Source organism: Capricornis sumatraensis, chromosome 9 (genome assembly GCF_032405125.1).
Source record: "Capricornis sumatraensis isolate serow.1 chromosome 9, serow.2, whole genome shotgun sequence".
Classification (NCBI taxonomy): Eukaryota; Metazoa; Chordata; class Mammalia; order Artiodactyla; family Bovidae; genus Capricornis; species Capricornis sumatraensis.
This window is the reverse complement of record NC_091077.1, coordinates 53,286,149-53,301,266: the sequence shown is the minus strand read 5'-3', so window position 1 is coordinate 53,301,266 and position 15,118 is coordinate 53,286,149. Positions and strand designations below refer to the sequence as shown.

At 42.3% G+C, this 15,118-nt stretch overlaps 1 protein-coding gene across 1 annotated transcript in view; it reads left to right on the top strand.

The window, feature by feature from the left end:
- Nucleotides 1–8,141: 8,141 nt before the first annotated feature.
- Nucleotides 8,142–15,118, top strand: part of FGF1 (fibroblast growth factor 1) — a 112,151-nt gene continuing 105,174 nt past the window's right edge. Inside the window, exon 1 of the mRNA XM_068980779.1 lies at nucleotides 8,142–8,197. The gene's annotated coding sequence lies outside the window, so the exon portion shown is untranslated. The remainder of the gene's footprint in view (nucleotides 8,198–15,118) is intronic.

Genomic DNA, 15,118 nt, shown 5'->3' with positions numbered 1-15,118 from the left:
CCTTAGTGCTCACCATTCACATAATGTATGCACATGTACATACACATGGACAACTTCTTGAATTTATATTTCCTGCAGACTAGATCACTGGGCTCTCCTTTCTTCCTGAGGACAATTAGAAAGTCTGGACCAAACAAGAATAAAATCAGCCTGAAGGCATCAAAGACAATAAGATAATGAAGAATCGCCAAACCAAGTTTTGGGAGAAGACAGCCATTCAAGGAGACAAGCCCAACAACTAGGGGCTCTTCCCCCTTGGGACATTTACTGCTTCAGGAAGAGATAGCTAAGAAGCTGAAAAGTTAAGCAGTACCTAGGCAATTCTGCATGTTGAATGGGACAAAAGGTGGAATCCAGTGCCCACCAAAGAATAGAGGGCACTGTAACTCCCCATTTTAGGCAAAGACCCTGAAGGACTACACCTTAAGACTAGGCAAATCGGAACTAACCACAGATTTTGTAGAGCCTCAACCCAGCTTTCAATGATTTTAATTCTTTAAGTTGGGTTAAGGCTATCCCAAATTGTTAATATCCCCAGGCGTCTAGCAGAAGCAAATGTTAAGTACTCTCTGGAGGAAGATAACACCATAATGTCACATGTTACTTCTACTAGCAATTTTTCACATACAATTTCAGCATGAAAATATCCAGATACCTAGGGAAATAAGACAACACGAATGAGATCCAACAGAAACAACTATAATAGAAACAGTCCCAGAGAATTCCACTTTTGGAGTTACTGGACACAGACTTTGGAGATGCAAAAATACAGCAGAGAACTGTAAACTTAAAGGTGTGTGTGTGGGGGGCCAATCTTGATTTGAAAAATAACCAAGTAGAAATTTAGAGTTGAAAAATACAATAACCAAAGTGAAGAGCTCGGTGGATGGCTTCAAAGCAGATGAGGCACAGTCACAAGGGAAAATGATGAACTGGGAAGTCAGTTAGAAGAAAACATCAGGGTGAAACATAGACACAATGATGGGAAATACTGGGGAGGAAATAACCGATAAGGAAGATAAAGTGAAGACTGAAGTTTTAGAAAGAGATGACAGAGAACAGGGCAATAGCAATAATTTGAAGAGAAGATATTTGAGAAACTGCCAAAATTGACTAAAAGCTAGCCACAGTTTCCAGAATCCCTGGGAACCCCAAGCAGGACAAATAAAAAGAAAACTACAACTAGGTATCCTGCCAATGCAGGAGATGGGGGTTCAATCCCAGGTACAGAAAGATCCCCTGGAGAAGGAAATGGCAACCCACTCCAGTGTTCTTGCCTGGAAAATCCCATGGACAGAGGAGCCTGGTGGGCTACAGTCCATGAGGTCACAAAAAAGTCATTACAACTTAGTAATTAAATAATACTACCACCTAGGTACATCATAGTAAAATATATGAAAACCAAAGACCAAAAAAAAATGTTAAAAGGAGTTATCATTACTTGAGAAAATGGAATAGACTGTTAGCTTACTTCTTGACAGAAACAATGGAAGCTAGGAATTAACAGAATTTAAGTATCTTTCAAGTGCTGAAAGAAAATAAATGCCAACCTAGAATTCCATGCCCAGTGAAAGTAGCCTCTAATAAGAAAGGTTAAGACATTTTCAGGATTCTTTAACATCTGCAGATACTAAAGCGTCTTTAAGCAGAAGGAAGATGATTTAATATGATAGATATAGGTGCAGGAAGAAATGAGGAACAATGCAAAGGTTAATTTGAGGAAATTCAAATGAAGTAGACTCTACAAAACAACATGGCAACGTCCATTGGGGATTTAAAAAGTTAAAATATATAACAAATACACGTAGTAAGGAGGGAGGGATACATGGAACTAAAATGTTCTGAAGTCCTTGTATTACTATGGAAGAAGACTGAAATGTTAACTAACATTGTTGTTGATGGTTAGTTGCTAAGCCACATCCAACTCTTTTACAACCCCATGGACTGCAGCATGCCAAGCTCCCCTGTCCATGGGATTTCCCAGGGAAGCATCCCTGAGTGGGTTGCCATTCATTGCCTTCCCAGGAGGTCATCCCGACCCCAGGAATGAATGCTTGTCTCCTGCACTGGCAAGCGAGTTTTTTACCACTGAGCCTGGGAAGCCCTGTTAATTAATATTGGACTTTGATAATCCAAGGTAATATTGTGATTGCCATGATAATTTTAAAAGGGATAGTAAAAAAGTATATAGCTTGCAAGGTAACAGAGTGAAAAAATAGAATATTTAACCACTCCAAAGGCAAAAAAGAAAGAAGAATAAAAAGAATATAAAGCATGTGGGACAAATGAAAGCATTTAACAAGATGTAGATATGGACCCAAATATATCAATAATTACATTAAATATGAATGAACGAAATACTTCAATTATAAGCCAAAGAATACTGAACTGAATTTTAAAAATCTATATATTACTTATTAGAAACACATCTAAAATATTAATTTTAAAAATATTGAAAGTAAAGGGTAGACAAAATACAAATATTAAATAAAATTATATTAATAGTATATATTAATGTAAGACAAAACATATTTTCAGGCCAAAAGCATTACTACAGCTAAAGAAGGATATATCAAATAATAAAAAGTTCAATTCATAAAGAAAATAGTGATTATAAATCTTGATTATAAAACTTGTACATCATATATTTTATGATGTAGCTTCAAAAAATATGTAGCTAAGACTGACAAAAACCACAAGAAGTGACCAGATAAAGAAGTAAGGATGTAGATTATTTGAACATGATCAGTAAACTTGATTTGGTACACTATTATGTATTATACAGCAATTATAGAATTCAGGTTCCCCAAGTATTTATAATCCGTGACCTTCCAAGCAAATTATAGGGCTAAAATTCTGTCTCATTTTATGTTAGGTGTGGCTGTAAGACTCATTTTGGCCAATGAAATGTGAGTAGGAGTAACTTCCAGGTGCTAGCTGTAATAGTAAACACCTCTCCCCTTTCCCTCCTGTAAGAGGAGGGTTAGAGTTCCTTCAGTTTGGACCCTCAGTTGAGGATGACATGGAGAGAGCTGCCTAGCCAACCTACAAATGGACATGCTGATGTTGATGTGTGAGAACTAGACCTTTGTTACTTCATGTGTGTGCTCAGTTGCTCAGTTGTGTCCAACTCTGTGACCCCACGGATTGTATGGAGCCCACCAGACTCCTCTGCCCATGGGGTTTTCCAGGCAAGAATACTGGAGTGGGTTGCCATTTCCTTCTCCAGGGGATCTTCCTGACTCAGGGATCAAACCAGCAACTCTCATGTCTCCTGTATTGCAAGCAGATTCTTTACCCGCTGAGCCATCATGGAAGCCCTTGTTACTTGAAGTCACTGAAATGTGGAGATTATTTATAAATGTCGTGTAACCTGGTCTATCTGAACTAATACAAGTAGAAAAAGCAAAGGACTGTTTTACAGGCACAGAGGTAAGCCTGCTTGTACGAGTGCAGTGTGATAAGTCCTGGCGAGTTCACCTGACTTAAGCTCTGGGGAGGTGGGGTGGGAACAGGGCTGGGGCAGGAAAAGCAGCTCCCAAGAAGGGCCCATGAAGACTGCCTGGTGGCAAGTTCTGAAGGACCTTGGATTAACAGTATGGAATAGATACTGTGCCGGAAGTTGATAGTAACTAAGAGGATGAACTAGGGAGAATCTAGCTGGTGTTAAAGGAGGGAATCAGGTAGGGAACTTTTCCCAATGAATATGTTAAACATTTTCCCCCACTTCCTCGAAATAGACATTTAAAAAATTTGGTGAGAATTTTCCCAGCAATTGCTTGTACAAGCAAACAGTCATATAAACCAATTAAAAAAAAATCAAATCGACTACATTCAATCTGCTGTTCAGAAAAAATTTTCCAGTTAATATCTTCATGGTTGTTTTCTGAGTCATCTCAAAGAAATTTACCTCTTTTCTTTTTTTGGCTGCCCAGTATTCCACTGTATGGATGTACCAAATTATGAAGCTATTTCCCTGTTGACAGACATATAGTTTCACCATTACCTTATTGCAGTGACCAGATTGTGAATAATATCCATAGATTTTTGTCTTTTTTCCTACAGGAAGCCAGACCAGTTTTGCCTACCATTTTAATAGTGAAAAGTTTAGGCTGGGTAACAGGAGCACTATCAGGCCATTGGAGGTGACAGTTTTGGTTAGGGAGTGCCTGGTATGCCTTGATTACACCCAGAAGAGTGTCTCAAACATAGTGGGTACCCAATGAGAACCTGCTGAATGAATGAATGGATGGATGGATGAATCCACATCCATGGTAGACACTTATTGGGCCTTCCCTGCCCTCTCAACATCACCACCACTGACTTTAGGGCCAGCCTGGACACTTTGTTGTGGGTGCTATCCTGAACATTGTAGCATGTTTAGCAGCATCCTTTGCCTCTACCCACTAGATGCCATGAGCACAGCCCAGCTGCAGCAACCAAAAATGTCTCCAAAAATTGCCAAAATTTCCCTGGGGAAAATTTGCTTCCACTGATTTGCAGCATGGACTGTTTTTAACTTATATGCAGAGTACATCATGAGAAATGCTGGACTGGAAGAAACACAAGCTGGATTCAAGATTGCCGGGAGAAATATCAATAACCTCAGATATGCAGATGACACCACCCTTATGGCAGAAAGAGAAGAGGAGCTAAAAAGCCTCTTGATGAAAGTGAAAGAGGAGAGTGAAAAAGTTGGCTTAAAGCTCAACATTCAGAAAATGAAGATCATGACATCCGGTCCCATAACTTCATGGGAAAGATGGGGAAACAGTGGAAACAGTGTCAGACTTTATTTTGGGGGGCTCCAAAATCACTGTAGATGGTGATTGCAGCCATGAAATTAAAAGATGCTTACTCCTTGGAAGAAAAGTTATGACCAACCTAGATAGCATATTCAAAATCAGAGACATTACTTTGCCAACAAAGGTCCGTCTAGTCAAGGCTATGGTTTTTCCAGTGGTCATGTATGGATGTGAGAGTTGGACTGTGAAGAAGGCTGAGCGCTGAAGAATTGATGCTTTTGAACTGTGGTGTTGGAGAAGACTCTTGAGAGTCCCTTGGACTGCAAGGAGATCCAACCAATCCATTCTGAAGGAGATCAGCCCTGGGATTTCTTTGGAAGGAATGATGCTAAAGCTGAAATTCTAGTACTTTGGCCACCTCATGCGAAGAGTTGACTCATTGGAAAAGACTCTGACGCTGGGAGGGATTAGGAGCAGGAGGAGAAGGGGACGACAGAGGATGAGAGGCTAGATGGCATCACTGACTCGATGGACCTGAGTCTGAGTGAACTCCGAGAGTTGGTGATGGACAGGGAGGCCTGGTGTGCTGCAATTCATGGGGTCACAAAGAGTCGGACACGACTGAGTGACTGAACTGAACTGAAATGCCCTTTCTAAAAAACAACTGACTTGGCAAAGGTTGATCCTACTTCTTGACAATCCTGTCTCATTAAAATGCCCTTTCTTCCTGGATTTTCATATAGATTGCTGAATACCTTTTTCTGAGTTCAGATCTTATTCCTGACATCTTCACCATGAGTTAGATCAATCTTCATTATATAGTGTCATTATACATTGACATCATATACATATATATGTTATATACATTAACATATACATATAATCCTCATTATACACTGTCTCATCACTGAATACCCTTCCTTGGAAGTACTTATCAAAGGTGAATCCTTACATTTATTTAAGAAATTACTAAATTAATCTGTTTCCCTTCACTCAACTCCCTATAGGGACTCATAAGTAAGAAGTTGGCATATCACATGTCAGTTCTTACTCACCATTTTTATATCTAGTGCCTAAAACAATGCCTGACACATAGTAGATGCTCGATGGGTATTGGATGGATGGGTGGAAGATGGATGGATGGATGGAGGGGTGGGTGGATAAGAGCAAATTATCAGTCAACAAGGGCCACCCTAGGCTACAACAGTCTTCATCCATTTTTGCCCCTGTGCCTTCTAAAGCAATTATGAAAAATTATGTTACCTATACTCACATTTAAAAATTGATGTTAAATGGTCACCACCAAGTTCATATGGAATTAAGATAATAACTTCCAGCATATTATAAACATTGGATTTAAAAAATTAAACTCTGATAAAATTCTTTAAATGTACCTATTAATCTATTGTTATTATTTCTAATATCCTCTACAACTTTCACAGTACTCTCCTTCAAATTCAAGGGATGGAAAAGAAAAATCTGTGAAATGTAAAACTGCCTTAATTATTTATTGAAGGAAGTTGAGTTAAATTATTAAAGGAACCTTTATGTCTGGGAACTTGGACCTGGAAATTTTCACATTTGGGGCTATGGCTCCTGAGTTAAGATTTGTGAAAAGTGAGGGGTATGCTTTCCAGTAAGGATAGGATTATTATGAACACAGACATTGTTTTCAGGCTAACCAGTTTTAGGAAAAGATACCTTATAAAATCTGGGAACCTGGAAACTGGTTCTCTAAAAATATTCCTTGGTGTGCCCGTTGGAAAATCTTGGAGACCACCATCCTGGGGGTAATTAATACCAGTGGCCAGCAGAGGGAAGTATTGTACAAGCTGCTAGGCTCTATCTCCCTGGCTCTCAAGGTAGCAAAGAGAAAGGGCAATTCACCTTGGATGCAGTGGGGACCACAGCTTGGGCAGTCCAGCCCAGTCCTTTCTGGTGTCTTGTGTTTGCACAGTGAATTATTCATAGGAAACTGGCTCCACAGAGAATGGAGGCCCGAGACTCTCCATCCTGCACCTCGAATCAGGGCCTAGGACTATAAACTTTATCCTTTCTCCTCTTCAAGATCTGAGTTTGAGAAAAGAAACTGAGGAGTGAAGTCATGGATCTGAATCAAACGTGGGTTTTTGTTATTCTTATGAGATGAAAACAACAGTGAAATTTCAATGATTTATAGATTCAGGAGGCAGGGAGCAAACAAAGTGACTGAAAACGCCTGCTCTGGAGTCGGCCAATGGGGCTGGCATCTCTCTCCTTGGCAAGCTCACCTTCCTGGCCTCTGCTTCTCTGGCTGTCAGATGGGAACAGGATTACCTTCTCCACAGAGCTGTTGTGAGGATAAATGAGATAATGCTAGAAAAGAGCTCAGGATGGGAACGGCATTTTGCAAGGGCTCAAGAAATAACTGTGGTGATGGTGAAGATGATGATATGGAACTGGCATTTTGTCAGGAGTGAGCATTTCAGAGCTTCCCATTTGGGTCTGAAGAGGAAGAATCAGAAGTGAAAAAAACAAGCTATTTACATATTGTAAGTTTAACAAATCCAGGAGTTAGAAGCAGAAGCGCCAAAGGAAACAGGCAGAATCAGAGATTCAGAGTTACAGTCTCGCTCCTCCATATCACTCACAAGTGCCTTCCAGGGCTGAGGTCCCACCCAGTGCTGGTAACAGGGTCTCTGTGTCTACAGTACTGTGTAGATGATGGCTATACGTGTAGCCTCAGACATAGAAACAGTGACTTTGTTCCTTGGATAGATCCTCTGTGAAACCTTAAAGGGTGGGGATGAATCAGTTGAAATAAAGTTAGTAATTTAGACTAATTGCTCAGATATATTAAAATTAAGGTTCAGAGCAAGCCCCGCCTCCCCCTTCTGCTTTACATGGGGAAAGGTAGCAGGGACAGTTCAGAGAGAGGCATGGAGACAAGTTGGATGAGATAACTGTCCTTTCACCTGGCAGCTGTCCAGCCCCCAAATAGCTTTTGTGTTTGGTCCAAAAATAAGATCACATGAGAAGGGGAGAAATAAATACGCAAGTATTCGTCCTTGGGCTTTCTGTGGGTCCACTAGCCGCTCTAGTAGGGCCCCAGGAGAGTGGCTTCATGCCATACTCCGCTGCCTCTCTCCCCAGGCTCCACAAGGCTGGGGAGACAACCTGGAACAGGGCGCGTGTGATGTGTGGTCGGCACGTAGCCCACCTCTCGGGGCTCCCCTGAGCTCCATACACATCAGAGAGGGAGCAAGAGGACAAGCAGACCCAACCGTCTGGCCCCTACGGGGATAAGGGCATCGCCTCCTTTGGTGAAGGCCACTCCCTTCAGATGGAGGATGGGAACTCCTTTCTTCCTGCAGAGGCCTGCCTGCTGCAGTCCTGCTAGGACAGTGTGGACACCGTAGGCTGCCACAGCTGCTAGCACCCCAGAAAGAAAGCACCCCAGAGCCAAAGCAGAGGTGAGTACATTCGTTTCTCCAAGGGGCTCAGATTACTGTGGACTTTCTGCTTGACTTCAGGCTTTTGCTCTGCATGAATGCTCTCCCCCATCCTCTTCTCCCTGACCTCAGTCAGTGGCAGGCTCAAGTCTATGTGATGGATGCTCAACTGAAACTGAAACATTCCTTGTACTCCCCTCTCTCATTCAGACACTAGCTAGATTCCGGAAAGAACTGGGTGAGTTGAATTCTTAGCAGGGAAGCAGGAAAGGGCTGCTACCAAGTGAATTATCTTTGCTGAGATTCAAGAAGATATTTCCCAGAAAATCATTAACAAATCCCATTACGGTAATGTTAATGCTTAGTGTTTTGTTTTTTTTTTTTTAAAACAAAGCTCTGCATCAAATAGGAAAAAAAAAGAAAAGAAAAAAGATGCCAGGTGATTCCTTGTGATTGGGCAAAAGGGAAGAACACAAATGAGATTGAAGAGCATCTGTAGAGTTTCCGTTCCCTTCACCTCCTCCCTATCTCCTGACGTCTTGGAACCCTGCAAAATACACTTAACAGATCCAAAAATTCTTCTCTTTGGAAAAAAGCAAGGGTTTGGGGGAGAACTCCTCTGTAAGCAGAGTCAAAGGAAAAAGAAGAAAGACATTGTTTCAGAGTCTTGTGTTCTCTTCCTAATGTCTCTGCCTCCCAAGCACGTGAGGTGTACCTGGGCCTGTTTGGAGGTACAGAGAGATGTCTCCATCGCTTGCATGCACATACTGCTCTTCCTTGACACAGCTCTTGACTATGAATGCTATGCTAAGGGTAAGCCAACAAAATGCTGGTGGGAACAAGATAAATCCTTGAATAAATCAAAATTCTTTGAGTGACAACGGGCTGAAATCCAATTTGAAGAGACTTACACAAAAAAAGAAAGGGGTGGGTGGAAATATTTTCCTCATGTAACTGAAATGGCCAGGGTTTTGATTTGGTGGAATCCAGGTGTTCAGATGATGGTATCCTGAATCTGTCTCTCTCCATTTCTTGCTTTCCATCCTTGTATCATTCCATTTCCAGGAAGACCCATCCATCACAGTAGAGGATGGCTGCCAGCAGCTCAGGGCTGACACCCTGCTGGTACAGCTGCCCTATAAGAATGGGTGCTGTCCTGTCCCAAGAGTTCTAGCTGGGATCTCATTTCACTAAACCAATGTGGGAACTGTGTCCAGCCATGCCACAGGGGTATAGTCATTGCCACCCAAAACCAAATGACCTGAAAGCAATGAAAGGCTGGTCCCCAAAGACAAGAAGGGGTCTGGATGCAGGACGGCTAGGGTCAACAGTTACCACTTTGTACTGCTTTTTTGGTGACCATTCAGATTAAGAGCCAAAACTCCTCCAACATAGCCCCTCCTCTTTTCTCCCTCTTAAGAGTTCACAAAAATGTATAAGTGACAGAAAGTGTCATAGAAAAGATAATTAATAGAACAGGTGACTAAAAGATCTCATGGTATGCCATCCCTAGAGACTCCTGAGAGTGGGAAAGACATTGGAAGGCTTGTCTCTGGCTCAGTCCCCAGACCACCCACCATGCCCAGATCCACTGGACCCTCAACCTGGCTGTGCTCACAGGGGTCTCCCCTTCCCCTCACCCACCCTTGTCCACTTCTGCCTCCTTCTGCTCTGCTCTGCTGATGGGAACCCATCTGGCCTCTCAAAGGCTGGCCTCTGCAGTGCCTTCCCTCCGACACCTCATCTGGCCCATCTGACCTTCTCTACTCCTCTCCTCTCCAAGCTGGGGCAGCACTGACCCTCAGCATTCCATTACTGTTTACCTGCTCTTTAAGAGCTGCACGTATCTTAGTTTCTCTCCCAACTTGAATTCTATATTCCTGGGGAAAATTAAGTTTCATCCCCAGCCCTACCTGCTGTGTCTAACACATATTGATGCTGCTGCCGCTGCTGCTAAGTCGCTTCAGTCATGTCCGACTCTGCGACCCCATAGACGGCAGCCCACAAGGCTCCCCTTTCCCTGGGATTCTCCAGGCAAGAACACTGGAGTGGGTTGCCATTTCCTTCTCCAATGCATGAAAGTGAAAAGTGACAGTGAAGTCGCTCAGTCATGTCCAACTCTTAGCGACCCCATGGACTGCAGCCTACCAGGCTCCTCGGTCCATGGGATTCTCCAGGCAAGAGTACTAGAGTGGGGTGCCATTGCCTTCTCCGCTAACACATATTAGGTGCTTCCAATTGGTAAAAATAAATAAAAATAAAAACAGCCTCCCTAAATAGCTTGGAGGGGCTTCCCTGGTGGCTCAGTTGGTAAAGAATCCACCTGCAGAGTGGGAGACCTAGGTTTGATCCCTGGGTTGGGAAGATCTCCTGCAGAAGAGAAAGGCTACCCACTCAAGTATTCTGGCCTGGAGAATTCCATGGACTGTATAGTCTGTTGGGTTGCAAAGAGTTGGACAAGACTGAGCAACTTTCACTTTGTCACTAAATAGCTTAGAGAGGATGGCTAGATTACTTGAGATCCTTAATTCTTAATTTGCAAGTAATATAATAACTATGACACACATTGACAGAGCTCTGATAGACTAGAGACCCTATGGGCATCTTCTCAGTAAGTCCCCACAGTGACCCGGTGAAGTAAGTGCCAATATTATCCAGACATTTACTTTAGTCTCAGAGAACTTAGTCACTTGTCCTAGATCAGACAGCTAGTAAGTGGTGGTCTGGAAGTTAGAACCCAAGCAAGCCTGCCATCTTCTTTCCTATTAAACTCATCAATTCCCTGTTTATCCAATAGCACTTTCTGCTGCCTGATTTTAAAAAGTGAAGGGCACAGGCAATTGGTCAGAGACTATGAATAAGCTCAGATACTTTAGCCTCCTCTCCTGCCACCTGAGCTCCCAGTGCCTCTACAGGGGAGTCCTTATTAGACTGTATCCCGGGGTGCGGGGTCCTACTCCAGGGCCAACAAGAAAGTCAAGGGTACAGGAATTTTACAAAAGGAGGTACTTCTGGGACTCTGCAGAAAGCCACGTACTTTTTGATTAAATGAGGTCTTTGATTAGAGTAGTCTTTGGGAAAATGTTAGCTGGAGGGTGGGCTTTAGAATTTGTTTGGTGATCTGGCTGCCCATCACTGAGCATGGCCCTGACCTTTCTCCTGCCCTCTGAGCAGGGTGACCAAGCCAGGGCCTCCTGCAAAGGGTGGTCTGAAGGATTTAGAATGCAACCAAATTCAGATAGCAGAGGAAACCCAAATCTCAAGTAAACAGTATTTTTTTATACCATCTGTGCCTCTGCATTCACCCACTGGCCTCTGGGCTGATGCCATCACCTGTGGTGCTGGGGAGCCCCTGCCTGGCTTGAGGGTATCTTGTTTCTCTGATACACAGGAACCTACTCTTGTGGGATAGTGTCTTCTCAAGAGCAGATCCTACTGGGTTTATGTCATTAATCCTCACAGTATCCCTGAGAGGATCAGAGAGCTGGCTTCCTCACAAGTGAGGCTCAGTGAGATGAAGTCACATCCCTAATTACACAGAAGCAAGGAGGGCTCAAACTCAGGGCAGAGGAGTTCAGAAGTCCTTAGGATACAAGCCTTCTTGCTTCCCCAAGTGAACATGATAGAACAAAGCTAAAACGAAAAGAATTACTTAAGTTAAGTAAAATGTTTTGGGTAAATCTTTAAGAGAAAAACCATTGCTAGACTCAAGAGAAATAAAAACATGTTCACATGAAAATGTGGACACCACACATTCACAGCACCATTACTCATGATATCTAAACAGAGGAAACAAGCCAAATACCCTTTAACTGATGGACAAAGGAATGGCATTCTGATAAATATGAATAGGCTACAATATGGATAAGCCTTTTTTTTTTAATTTTATTTTTTTAATTTTAAAATCTTTAATTCTTACATGTGTTCCCAAACATGAACCCCCCTCCCACCTCCCTCCCCATAACATCTCTCTGGGTCATCCCCATGCACCAGCCCCAAGCATGCTGTATCCTGCGTCAGACATAGACTGGCGATTCAATTCTTACATGATAGTATACATGATAGAATGCCATTCTCCCAAGACATTATGCTTTTTAAGGAAAAGAAACCCATACTATATGATCCCATTTATGCGAAATAGCCAGAACAGGAAAATCTATAGAGACAGAGAGTAGGCTGGTGGTTGTGTGGGCCTGGCGGGAGTGGGGGAGGGGATGACGAATGACTGCTAATGGGTATGAGGGTTTCTTTGGGGGATGACAAAAGTGTTCTAAATTAGACAGTGGAGATGGTTGCACCACTTTGGGAATATGCTAACACCACTTAACTGCACACTTTAAATGGAGGAACTGCATGATATGTGAACTATATCTCAATAAAATCTCTCTCTCAAAAAAAACAAACCATGCATGGCTAATGAAATAATTAACAAAGTGACAAAATGGCTTTGTTGAAGGATGTAGTCTAACCCTGTCTGCTCTGATAAGTTTATGTCTCGTCCCACTGAGCTTGGCTATAGGTCTCCCAGACAATTCAAGTGGAAAAAATATAGATGGAAAACATAAGATGCACAGATTTCTCTCCAGAATTTAGACTTGAAGGATCTTATTCTCCTCTTTCTTGTAAAGATCATTTTAAATTTTATGGAATCAATCTCACTACTCTATTTTTGTTTCTGGGTTTCAAAATATGCTTCAAAAAGCATTCTCCAACCTAAGATGGGAAACCTTATTACCTAATAATTTCCTCTAATGCTTTTCTCTAATGTTGCCCTCTAAGGTTTGTCTGATTACATTTAATAAACTTTTATTCATCAGGAATTTAACAAATTGAGGATCCAGGTTGTCTTTGTTCTGCCAAGTACATAGCCAATGATTAGATCAGGAGTTTTTAAATTTTAGATTAAAAGAGATTTGAGGCATCTTGTAACTTCCTGAAATTCAATATGAAAATGTGTGTGTGTGTGTGTGTTGTATATATTCCAATGCACTGAGGCCTAAGCCAAGTCAACAGCATAGTTGTTAAACAAATACAGGGGAGGCCTGAGTACTTACCCACAGGGAAAGTACTCTGTCACATGTCAAGCGAGAATCCCACCACCTTTGGCTTTGAGGCATTACTAAGGCAAAGAACGATGACTGTCTCTCATTGGTTCCCCTGGGCCTGTAACACTTTAGGTTTCTAATCATCTGCTGACAAGTGAATGGAGCTAATACATCACTTTAGCTGACAGAACTTGGAGCCCTCCTGTCACAAAGAATTGGAGGCTTATAGTCTAATAAATATAAATAAATGATAAACTGAAAATAAAACTGCCTTTCCAAAGAAAGTAGCAGATCCTTCTGTGCAGACTTGTGTATTCACATAATAAATGTATAAGCAACACCCACTGTGTACCAGGCACTGTGCAGACTAGTGGTTCTCAAAGTCTGGCCCATGGGCCAGCAGCCTCAGGATCACCTGGAGCTTGTCAGATATGCAAATTCCCAGGCCTACTCCAGTCCTTCTGAAGAGAAACTCTGGAGTTGAGGCCCAGGTATCTGTGACTGTGATGCACATTCAAACGTGAAAACTCTTAATCTAGGAACTGGAAATATAAGGGTGAACAGACAAAATCCCTGGCTCTTCTCATGGACATTTCATTTTAGTGTGTGTGTCAGGACGACACACAAATAAGTCAACAAATAACTGAACATGATAATTCTCAGATAGTAGTAAGATCTATGAAGAAAAAGAGAGATCTATGAGAGGCTAATTTAGAACAGGTGGTCAGGGAGGAGGGTCTGAAGTGAAATCAGAATGATAAGGAAGAGACAGCCATGTAAAGAATCGAGGGGCAGAAAAGAAATCCATGCACTTCAGGTGGAGGGAACAGGAAGTGTAAAGGCCCTGAGGCAGGACCACACTTGGCTTGTATGAGGAGCAGGGAGGCTAGAGCACAGTGAGAAATGCATCAGGGATGGACCTGAAGATGCAAGTGGTTGACAGCAAGCTTAGCTTTTGTTCTTAGTGCCAGAGAAAGGCACTGGGCAGTTATGTTCAAATAGAAACACAATCCCATTTACCTTTTAGCAGGATTCCTCTGGAACTGTAGAGGGTAAGGGCAGCAGCAGGGAAGTCAGCAAGGAGGTGCTGCAACAAGCCAGGCAAGGAATACTGGCGCCTGGATAGACCAGACCTATATGCAAAGACCTAGTATTCGGTGAAAAACAAACAATGCAGGACACTCTGCCTAGTAAATTGCTTTTAAACAAACACATTCAGGTGTATAAAGACATTTTTCCCCTCAAAGGATCCAGGAAAAAAGTGAACAATGATTATCTTTGGGAAGAAGGGGGTTAGTGAGGGTCATTTTGTACCTGTCTATATACTGTACATATTTATATAAATGCACAAAGCATTCCTTTTATTTAAAGATAAAATATTTTAAAATAAAATTGAAAAGCTGAGATCGAGGAAAACATTGACTAGGCAATGGATACCAGTATCAGAAAAAGAAAGCCTACTTCTCATGGGTGTGACCCTCTCCAAGCATCCTCTCCTGTAGTTGCTGAGCCAGGCCGATCAACTGGGACAAGTTCCTGCTCTTGGGTTACAGTGAGATTTGAGAAAGGCACCTTCTCACTTGAGAACCTCTAGACCCCGTTTCTGTCCTGTAGCTCTGGTTATGTTTGTGTCTGTTGGGTCTCCTTGGGCAACTAATACAATTTCCTGTGAATGTCTGCTGTGTTTCCCTGTGCCCTGTTTGTCAAATTGCTTCCCTCCGTCATCTTGGCAGCTGGTTCACCAGGAGGCCAGCGTGCCCTTCATTTAATTGCATGATTGAGCATAAACAGAAGGAAATACTTTGCTGCGGGGAGAGAGAGGCAGGCAGCATCTGATTTCTCCTGTCAGCTGATTAGGATTTTTTGAGTCCAAACAAGGTCAAACGAGATTAGAAAG